This window comes from Chiloscyllium plagiosum, unplaced genomic scaffold (genome assembly GCF_037043375.1).
Source record: "Chiloscyllium plagiosum isolate Xiang-an unplaced genomic scaffold, Cpla_swu_hap1 HiC_scaffold_31, whole genome shotgun sequence".
NCBI lineage: Eukaryota > Metazoa > Chordata > Chondrichthyes > Orectolobiformes > Hemiscylliidae > Chiloscyllium > Chiloscyllium plagiosum.
The window spans coordinates 28,926,556-28,938,764 of NW_028270169.1; positions in this window are offsets into that span (position 1 = coordinate 28,926,556).

Here is a 12,209-nt window from a genome sequence, read left to right on the forward strand (position 1 = left end):
TTCACCTAATGCAGATTCATCTTCAGTTGTTGGTGCACTTTGCTGCCATTTCATATACAAATGAGCCCACTCTCCCTTTAACCAGCTGTAGCAGTTCAAGCACAGCAGCAGATCTCAACTTCCTTCACTCCCAATGATGATAGACCTCTGAGCAGTAGCATTACAACTGTCATCCGGCTCCACCTAATTAATGAGGCTTTTCTTGCCCAAGCCTGCCAAAAATGTCAACGTGGGCAGAAGCCAGCCTTGTGTACTCTGTAGATGGATATTTAAAATGACAGTGCTTTTCACTGATCAGCCTGCTTTTGAAGAGTGTAACTTACTGAGTCATTACAAATAGATGTCTGACTTATCACACCTCCATAAGTATCTTTGTGGAAGCCATGTTTGGCCTCACTCAGTGCTTTATCTTCCTCACCTTTGGTGACATTCATCAGATCATTGCTGTGACTCCTTTGATTAATAGTACTATTCTGTGCATAATAGTTACAGTTCCATTCAAACAATACGCAGTGACTGAGGCATAGGAGCAATGATAGGGTTAAGCATGTGCTAGGTTTATCCAAAAGAACAAAATCTTTGCAGTCGTGACTCACTAAAATATAACAGCAACAAGAGCTTGCAAATTACTGTGATAATAAGATAAGATCGGCTGGTTAATGTGTATAATCAACTTCTTTAGTAATGGACTGCTGAAGCAGATAGTAACCTAGAAATCTATCAAATGAATACTGTAAACAGGGAAACATAAAACTGGTCATACTTGAAGTCAACAGATCTACATCTTGAATGTATAAATAAACATCTCCAATGCATAATACTATTGATCAATTATAGGAAATACATTACAATTACACTTAACATTTCCTTCATTTATGGTCATGAGAGTCTACAGTTTAACTGAGATTCTCTCATTTAGAAAGACTACCCTTATTATTAAAAGCCATCATTGAAATTCAATTTTCCTTTTTCAGCAAACCCACTTTCAGTGAAGGTAAAAAGTTATCTTTTCCATACTCTGCATTTTTCTTTTAAAAATAGAAAACATATTCAATGACTCTTATGTTATTCCAAAAGACATTTTTAAAATAGTTTTCTAGATGTTTTTCATACACAAATCAAAACATACTAATCAGAATGAAAAGAAGAAGAAACTTTAACCATTCCAAGCAGTGGCACCAGCTATAGTAAAGAATTTCGAAAATTCAATTTGGGAAGGCTAGTATAATCTCTAACATGTGAAATACCAAATCCAAAAACTCAGATACCACTCTGTCAACAGCAAGAGAATATTTTGAAATAGGCCAGACGTGCAACACTGCGGGAAACTTAAATGCCCTTAGCAAGCCCTTAGCATTCAGTACATTTCCAATAAGATAAATGGCCAAATAAATAGAGGGAGATAAGAAGAAATTATGTATTTTTATGCAGAAGATTATAATCTCTAACCCACTACCTGTAAGGTTGGTGGAAGCAGAATCAATACTAACATTCACAAGGGAACTGGGTATATGTTTGCAAAGGAAATATTTGCATAGCTGTGGGCAAAAAGCTGGAAAGTCAGACTAATTGAATAGCTTGTTCAAAGCTTGAGGAGCCAACTATCTCCTTCAGTGCTACAAGTTTCTATGATTCTGAACTTGCCTTAGATTTTAGACAGAGTATTCAGCAGGATGTCGATTTAGCAGGACCTAAAGATTCGTCCCCTGCACTGATGATTGGACATAACCATCAGAAAAAGCTGTTTGTTTTTATTGAAACACTCCTGTCCAGAATTAGGACCCGAGGAAGAGCAGAGGCTATGTAGCCACTCACACCTGTTCTGCCATTCAACAAAATTGTGGCTGATGTGTGACAGGACTCCATATACTCACCTTCTCCCCACATATCCCGTAATAACTTTTATTGACAAATATTTATTAATTTACATTTTAAAGTTAAAAATTGATCCAGTACCAATTAACATTTGGCAAAGATTGTTCCAAACTAACAACACCTATTGCCTCCTCCTTACCTATTTACTCTAGGTGCTCTTACAAATACCTTGAACTTCATTTGAGTCAATCCTCAAACTTGTAAATTCCAGGGAATACAATCCTAAATCCTAATTTCTCCTCAGAATTTGAGCCTTGGAGCCCAGGTGTCATTTTAGTCAATCTTCATTGCAGTCCCTCCAAAGATAATATGTCTTCTCAAAGCCCTGGTGCCCGGAACACCTCACTGTACTCTATGTGGTGTAACCAGGACTTTGCATTGTTGAAATATGAGTACTATTCACTTGCAGACAGATCCTCAAGATATTAAGATATTATCCATCAATATTTGTTGAATATTTCTGGATCTGTTTGTGATATTTTAGAGAATTGCATACCTGGACTTCCCACCTCTCTCCCCAAAGACTGTTTGGAAATCTAATGTTTCCAGCATTGCATGATTTGGAAAGTTTCTTCTTGTATGCTTTATATAAATGTGGTTGAGACCACATTTGGTGATATTAAAATCCATTTGTCACTGGTTTTCACAATTATCTGGATTCACCTATATTCTATGTATTCGCCAGCCAGGCTGCAAATGCACTAAGCCCATTAGAAGGTAGCCGCATTTCCACATTTACTCCATTTTCATGGCCTATGACTACATCTAAACACAAAATACTTTTTAATAGAACCAGGCAGACAATCCAAATTCAATTGGTCTATCCAATCAATATTTCTTAACACAAATTATTTCAGCTACCAGGAAGTTCGTCAAGGAAGTTTCTCTTGGTACCACATGGTTTGAATGTTATGGCATGCAACAAACATTGAGATAGAATATAGAACATTACAGTGCAGAACAGGCCCTTCAGCCCTCGATATTCTGCCGACCTGTGAAACCAATCTGAAGCCCATCTAACCTATACTATTCCATTCTCATCCATATGACTATCCAATGACTATTTAAATGCCCTTAAAATTGGCGTGTCTACTACTGTTGCAGGCAGTGCGTTCAATGCGCCTATTACTCTGAGTAAAGAAACTACCTCTGACATCTGTCCTGTATCTATTATCTCTCAATTTAAAGCTATGTCCCCTCGTGCTAGCCATTGCTATCCCAGGAAAAAGGCTCTCACTGTCCAACCTATCTAACCCTCTGATTATCTTATATGTCTCAGCCTTGTTATTCAACAAATCAGGAGCAATCAGAAACTTACGTAGGAATTCCAAAAAACAAGGATCAAAATTCTGGAAATAAAAGTGCCTTTTTGAACAAACAAAATGATGGATATCCAAGAGATGCTAAACTGATGGTACAACTGTTCCACAGTCCATAATGTTGGGGACAATTGTGTACCCCATTAATGGTTTCCCTTCCTATAATGAGGTGGTCTGAAGCAGTAAAGCTTTATCTGGGATTCACAGCCAGATAGGCTGTTGATCTAACAAACGGAAGATAGTTCTAGGACATGGGCTTACAGAACTTGGAACAGATAAGGCAAGCAAAGAAACATATTCACTCAAACGCATTGGCCCTCTTTACAATTATAATTGGCAAGAGACCTGGTGCCTCTTAATGTCCGACACACCCAAAAGGTAAAATGATCATTGAACAAACATTGCAAATGCTTGCTCACAATAACATGAAGCTCTGAAGTATGTGTATGAGGTTGAAAGTGATAAGAAACTTCTCACTTAGATATGTTATGCCTTCGGGATGATTGTGCAGCATTCTTTCTGACAATTTTTATATTGCATAAAATGGACAAATATTCAGCTGGCCTTGGATTGATGCTTTAAGAGAAAATCGAAAGTAACCCTGCTGAATTATTCAATAAATGATACTTGCACAGTAAAGACTATTTATGACGACCTTGACCTTATAATGAAGAACACAAATGGAATAGCTACCCGATGAAGACAGCATCAAAGTCAATTGTTTCAAATACTCTCCAAACAAAACTTAGTTTCACCCTGTCAACAATGTTTTTTCTATAACAGAAAAAAGCAAAAAGATAGATGCACTGTGCTATATAAACTATTAGGTATATCTTCCTGTTTCTTACCTTTATGATTATTGGATCATCTAGGCATAGAGAATACAGGAAAACTAGAAAGCAAGGGGTTCATGACTCGAATACAACCTGCCCGGGTTTTATTGCAATAACAGTTCCCAGATAATCCAGCATTCCCAAGGGGAATCTGCCCCAGAATTCAACAAATATTGCTGCACCTTCTACAGATAAGATCATCTTAAAATTAACTGTGTCAACGAGCAATTTATTCAGGTGATTTGCCAGAACCATCTCTATAACTAGAAATTACGAAGATGACTAATTACTCTATAGGAGACACTTAATTAATGGATGAAATAAGGCAAGTTTGGAGATTCTGTACACCATTAAAATAAATTTCCATGTTATCTAAAATTTTACAAGTGCATGTAAGTCTAACAGTCTAACTAACATGTTTTAAAAGACATCATAATGTCATAAGGCAAAATCGGATGTAATGGTGTTACAGTTAAATAAAGGAAATTATGAGGGCATGAGAGAGGAACTGACGAAAATAGACTGGAAGCAGAGCCTAGCAGGATAGACAGTAGAGCAAAAATGGCAGGGGTTTGTGGGTAAAATTGAGGACACTGTACAGAGGTTCATCCCCAAGAAGAGAAAGATTATCCGGGGAGGGATTAGACAGCCATGGCTGACAAAGGAAGTCAGGAAATCCATCAAAGAAAAAGCAAGAGCCTATAAAGTAGCCAAGAGCACTGGGAAATCAGAAGATTGGGAAGGCTACAAAAACAAACAGAGGATAACAAATAGAGAAATAAGGAAGGAGAGGATCAAATATGAAGGTAGGCTAGCCAGTAATATTAGAAATGATAGTAAAAGTTTCTTTCAATACATAAGAAACAAACGACAGGCAAGAGTAGACATTGGGCCACTTCAAACTGATGCTGGAAGCCTAGTGATGGAAGATAAGGAAATAGCAGGAGAACTTAATAAGTACTTTGCGTCAGTCTTCACAGTGGAAGACATGAGTAATATCCCAACAATTAAAGGGAGTCAGGGGGCTGAGTTGAGTATGGTTGCCATTACAAAAGAGAAAGTGCTAGAAAAGCTAAAAGGTCTTAAAATTGATAAATCTCCTGACCCTGATGGGTTACATCTTAGAGTTCTGAGGGAGGTGGCTGAGGAAATAGCGGAGGCGTTGGTTGAGATCTTTCAAAAGTCACTGGAGTCAGGGAAAGTCCCGGATGATTGGAAGATCGCTGTTGTAACCCCCTTGTTCAAGAAAGGATCAAGACAAAAGATGGAAAATTATAGGCCAATTAGCTTAACCTCGGTTGTTGGTAAAATTCTAGAATCCGTCATTAAGGATGAGGTTTCTAAATTCTTGGAAGAGCAGGGTCGGATTAGAACAAGTCAATATGGATTTAGTAAGGGGAGGTCGTGCCTGACAAACCTGTTGGAGTTCTTTGAAGAGGTGACAAGTAGGTTAGACCGGGGAAACCCAGTGGATGTGGTATACCTAGACTTTGATAAGGTGCCACACAGGAGGCTGCTGAATAAGGTGAGGGCCCATGGTGTTCGAGGTGAGCTACTGGTATGGATTAAGGATTGGCTGTCTGACAGAAGGCAGAGAGTTGGGATAAAAGGTTCTTTTTCGGAATGGCAGCCGGTGACAAGCGGCGTCCCGCAGGGTTCAGTGTTGGGGCCGCAGCTGTTCACATTATATATTAATGATCTGGATGAAGGGACTGGGGGCATTCTAGCGAAGTTTGCCGATGATACAAAGTTAGGTGGACAGGCAGGTAGTACTGAGGAAGTGGGGAGGCTGCAGAAGGATCTAGACAGTTTGGAAGAGTGGTCCAGGAAATGGCTGATGGTATTCAATGTGAGCAAATGCGAGGTCTTGCACTTTGGAAAAAAGAATAGAAGCATGGATTACTTTCTAAATGGTGAGAAAATTCATAAAGCCAAAGTACAGAGGGATCTGGGAGTGCTAGTTGAGGATTCTCTAAAGGTAAACATGCAGGTTTAGTCCGTGATTAAGAAAGCGAATGCAATGTTGTCAATTATCTCAAGAGGGTTGGAATATAAAAGCACTGTTGTGCTACTGAGACTTTATAAAGCTCTTGTTAGGCCCCATTTGGAGTACTGTGTCCAGTTTTGGTCCCCACACCTCAGGAAGGACATACTGGCACTAGATGATCCCTGGAATGGTAGGTCTAACATATGAGGAACGGCTGAGGATCCTGGGATTGTATTCATTGGAGTTTAGAAGATTAAGGGGAGATCTAATAGAAACTTACAAGATAATACATGGCTTGGAGAGGGTGGATGCTAGGAAATTGTTTCCGTTAGGCGAGGAGACTAGGACCCGTGTACACAGCCTTAGAATTAGAGGGGGTAAATTCAGAACAGAAATGCGGAGACATTTCTTCAGCCAGAGAGTGGTGGACCTGTGGAATTCATTGCCACAGAGTGCAGTGGAGGCTGGGACGCTAAATGTCTTCAAGGCAGAAATTGATAAATTCTTGATGTCACAAGGAATTAAGGGCTACGGGGAGAATGCGGGTAAGTGGAGTTGAAATGCCCATCAGCCATGATTGAATGGCGGAGTGGACTCGATGGGCCGAATGGCCTTACTTCCGCTCCTATGTCTTATGGTCTTATAATAATTTGCAGACAGAAGCAAAGATACAGGAGTTAAATTGGATGAGACTCTAAAACATTTTTACTACAATGCAGATACAACATCAACTTCTTTTTCTTTGAAATGATTGCTGCGTGCAGCCAGAGCTGCCCATGCTGCTCACTGGTTGCACACAACAGCAGGGAGCCCTGATTTCATGAGTGCCAAACAGTACGCACAGCAAGTTTAGACTTCTTCAAAGGGAGTTGTGTCGTGGCTGCAGGGGTACAGCTGCAAAAACTTGGAAGTCATCCAGGAAGTGCCTTCATGTTTTCCCACAAATCGTCAAGTTCTGTCCGCTCGGCTTTGAATGCCATAATCTACCAGCTGCAATACTCACTTCAACCACTGCTCAATTCAGCACTCTCCCTTCAATCTGCCAAAAATCTCTCAAGCAGGGCTCCACCTGAAAATTCCTGTATTTTGCCTGAACTTCATCACTTAGTAATTAGCCTCTATTGCGTGCCTCTTTTTATAGCTTTCACACACTCACAGCTATTCAACCATTAAAGCCCTGAAGAAGGGTTACACCCAAAATGTTGATTTCTCCAAGTCCTGAAGCTGCCTGGCTTGCTGTGTTCTTCCAGCCTCCTGCTTGTCTACATTCACCCACTAAAGCCAAGAATGTAAAGTGCACAAGAGGGACTCCTGTGGAAGAGTGATAGTCTCCTTGCCTCCAAGCTAGAAGGTCTGATTTCAAGTTCCATCTACTCAAGAGTTGTGCCATGATATATCCAAACAGGTTGATTAAAGTGGCACAACCCTGACTCATATATTTTCCACGTTCTGGCAGGAAAGGATAGTCATAATACAAGGCAATAGGATATAACCAGAGTGAAACCAGTAACTTTTAATCTCTGTGAAAGAGATAGTACCAGCCAAAATGAGAAGGGATATTTCTGAGGCCACTGCTGCCAGTACAACTGAAGCAATTGATGATGGAGGTATCAGCATAACTCACCTTCTAACCCATTTGAAACTCAACCCTGAATCTTTTCTGACTGAGAAGTTACAGCTGATGGAAGCAACTATCCTTGTGTTCCACTGCCCCCCACCCCCCCACCCCACCACACCCCACCCAGCACAACATAGCCTTTGTCAATTTTTTTTTAATTAAAATGCTCAAGAACTAGAACTTGCTCAGTCGTTGAGAAGGAGGACATATAAGAAAACAAACATGAAGAGTCACTTTAATTCAATCTGTCAGACACAAGTACCAGCCCAGTGTATCACTGTTTGTTTTAGAGGTTATAATGTAGGACAGATCTGTACATAATGAAACAACAGGGGTAGGAGTCAGAGTGGGGGAAAAGGCATATGCAAGTACCAAAGATCAAAAGGCAGGCTTAGGCCAAGCTTCCTATTTCCCATTCAGTTTTAAGTCAAGTCAAGAAAAGTATTCAAAATTTCATGAAAAGTAAAATGAATAATCAGACCAATAAACATGTGAATAGTTCACAACTCATTTAAAATAGCGCTACCTTTTGGGTGAGGATGACGTAGTGTCGGTTGCAGCATGGAGCTCAAAATAGCAATACATTAATTGACACAATGTTCCAAAAGTCAATAAGCACACTTCCCATGAAGATGTTAGTTTACCTGGTTGGTGTAGCAGGTACATAATCCTGAACCCACACACAGACATTTCTCTGATAACATTGAAAAGTCATGACCTGGAACATTCAGTGAAAAATCAAATTGAGAACCTTCTCAAACAGAAACCCATGACCAAAACTATCACAGGAATTTGATTAGGACCATTTTACATTTTATTGTACTCACAATGTACTTTATACTGCCACACATAAAGGTCAAAAGAATATCTTATTACCGGGAGAGTTATTCCCTGCAGGTTATTACTGAGTAGAAAATTGTTACAATTGTTAACTCTTCAGCTAAAATCACTCCACAAAAACTTCATGAGATATCGTGGTCAATTTCGAGCAGCAACTGGAACCAGCAAAATAAACAACATGAAATGGAATTAAATTGATTATAAATTATAAAATGTAAATTCTTACATTGGAATGTTTTCAAGATAATTATCCCATTTTGAAGTACAAATAGACTAGTTAGCATTTAATCTAAGATACCATTAATACTATAACACATGCATGATTGTTCCCCAATAGATATGCTTCACTACTATGAAATCAGTGCAAAATTAGTTTGTAAAGATAATATTCTACTTTCCCTCACATAGAGAAATCATGTACATTTTCAGGAGACAAAATATGATTGTGTATCTTGCTGACATTGAAAAACAAATCCTCACAGCTACAATTCATTACAAATCATGGTTTTGTTTCAAGAATGGTGCACACATAAGTATTGCACCCAAAACATACAAGCTATGGAAGTATAAAAATCTAGCATAGTCATCTTTCTCCTTAAATAGAACATATCTCCAAAATGTCCTTCCTCCTTGAGGCTTTAGAGGCTGCCGCCATCATCGAGCCGTATGCCTTGTTCAGATCCCTTCAATTCTTGTTCGGTCACCCTCACAGAACTGAGACTGTGTTAATCAAAGTTATTAACCAGAGTCTATGAAAGTGCTGTGGATTTGTCCTCTTCCTCCTTCTCAACCTCCTATAGGCATCAGTGTAGCTGTCTCTTCCTTTATGATTTACCTCCATTCCACTGCACTCCATGATTAGGTTTGTACCTGCATCAGCACTGCCAGCACATTTCCACAAGTACTTTTGCTCTAATCTGCCCATCGCTTTGCAATTCCAATCCTTGTCTGTATGTAACTATTCAGTAACATCATTTACAAACACGAGCTCAGTCTTCTTACGTATCCAGATGCTATCCAGTTTTACTTCACCCCTACCACCATCATCATTTATTCTGTGACTGTCATTGTGCTGGTCACTTGGCTGAGTGATAATTAATCACAAATGAACTAGAAACCTTTCATATTGGTAAAGCTAAAGTACCTCTGTTCACCAGAAATTCTGCACCTTAACTCCTGATCCCAACCCCCTCCAATTCAATGTTCAACTTGAGCTGAAGTTTGAACCCAACCTCTGGTTACCTCAGTCTCACTCTGACAGTAATCCTTCCTCATGTCTTTGTTATGTCCACACTAGACTTTTCCAATGCATTCCCACCCAACGTTATGTGCTCCACAAATCAAATTCTCATTCAGAACTCTGGCACCCACATTCCAGCTCAGCAACATCACTCCATTACTGAACAAACTCCTGTTGACCATGACATTCAGGGCAGCTTCTTCAAAATCTTGTCGCTTTCTGTGGGTCCTTTCACCAGCTCTTCAATCCCACTTCCACCATCTCTACCAACTTGACATCCGACCTCACAACTCTGCTCTTTCAACTGCGATCCACTCTGCATCGTTCCTGTCTCTATTTTGTCAATGATGATGCAATCTTCAGTCATCTCAATATCCATTGCAGCTTCCTTCTAAACCCTTCAGCCATGCCATGTATTTTCTTGACTTCAAAGCCTTCCTGGAAACCAACCTCTCAATTGCTCTTTTCTCCCATAATTTCTCTCTCACTGCTGTTCATATATAAATCCTAGTCTGTTAAGTTAAATGGCATTATAAAATGTACATTGTGACTTATGGCTGGTGAATATTAATCTTCAACTGACCAAGCGTGTGTCTGCTGAGTGAAAAAGGTGCAAATTAGTTGCCTGGGACAGAGTTTCCCACCTTAAAACAGGAAGAGATGGGCAACAAAATGGTGCCAGCAGCAGCCTACCACCTCCCTTCCCAATTTTGCCACTTTCTAAGGGCAAGGTTGGGCAGATGTTACCCACCTGTAATTATTAACACCATCAGGGAGCTCATTACAAGTTTGCTCTCTGTCTTTGGACAGGTGAGGCCAATAGATGCTCCATATTAAGCTAACCAGTCTGGCAAAACAGGGTTGGCAGCACCATTTTATTTAATTAATGAGTTTGTTGGAATGAAAAAATGTGCAACTTTAAACCGCAGAAAACTACCAAATAGCAATCAAATTTTAATAACTAACTTTTCCCTATTCTATCCCGGCTCTGGGTTCATTCTGTTTTCCACGTGCTACTTTGAAGATAAGGTTGGTTTTAACACCCCACACACTGGGCAGTCACAGCAATGGCTAAGGTGTGGTACCAGAGTGTAGCCCGTTTCCCCACTCTCCTGCTTCCTCACCACTAAACTGGGTGGAAAACCTATCTCTACAGTTAATAAAGCCCAGTGAAAATCATGCTTCATGACAGCTTGGCAATGACGGCAGTAATCTGAGCAAGTCTCCCCTTCAATCAGGTCTTTGGGCACATTTTCTGAAAGCGCCAGGCCCTGCTATGGATTCTGAGGTACTATTCCAGACCAGACTGGCTGCGTCCATAAAACAGCAACATGATATCATGACATGTAACATTCCAGTATAAAAGTACATGCCTTGCATTCAGTCACCCACTGTGTAATGGACGACAGCGGTGGCTTCAGTCAGTCATGTATGTAACTTACAGTAACATCAGTAAACAAGGAACCTAGACTTTGTGTAAAGCTGTGGTACAGATGCCTTGTAACAGATAGAATTGAAATTTATTAAGAACATTTTCATTCAGTATTCTTTGTGCTTTACCTTTTATCAGCATTATGAGAGACTTTTAGTTTAAAACAGGTTACTTGGATGAACTCTAATCCCATCCATATGTGTTGCTACAATCTAAATGAGCAGCAATGTAACCTTTTATTTATATATGGTGCTGAGAAGAGATTGCATACAAAATCATTAATTGTGCTTTCTCAACACAATGACAGATCTGCCGGCTAATTTCAGATTTCCAACATTTTACTTCTCAAACCTTCACATTTAGCTATATTTGGGTCACAATGCTCCCAACATACGACTTCTTTTGTCTGGTTCTTCATTAATACTTAGTTGAGAAGATATTCAATTTGTCTTTTTATTTTTTTCTCCCTCTCATACATCAAGTATCAGTAAAGTCAATGTTTTGTATAGAATCCACTAGCCTTTTTGTAATTTTTAATAATACACACATTGGTTCCTGATAGATCTAGATTGTTCAGTAAAAGAAATTGCATGACTTCTTATCTTTTACAAATACATTGCATTTTGACGTGTGGCGTGACACTTGGCAGTTCAATCTGAAATTACAACAGCAGCAAGTGCACAGTAGACCAACAATTTGCTTGGAGTGACATCTCCCATTGTTGTGTTAAAGTTGCAGTGTCGACCTTCTCCTGTCAATAAAGCTTATCTCACATCCAGGTAACATGTTGACAATCACATGTCTAGGAATACATTGGTGCATGTTAATTGACGGTTCATTAAAGTGTTAAAGGTATCACTGATTAAACATAACCACACTATTTCCAGTCATTACACATACATTTTTTTTTAAAATGTCAGTTCTGGAAAGGAGAAAAAAATGCTGATCAAACATAAATCAGTCAGTATCTGTTTGTAAGATAAAGACAATTGATATTTTGGACAAAAACAAACCCCAGAATCTTATGAATATTGACTCTTTTACTATGCTTCTGGTATTTTCACC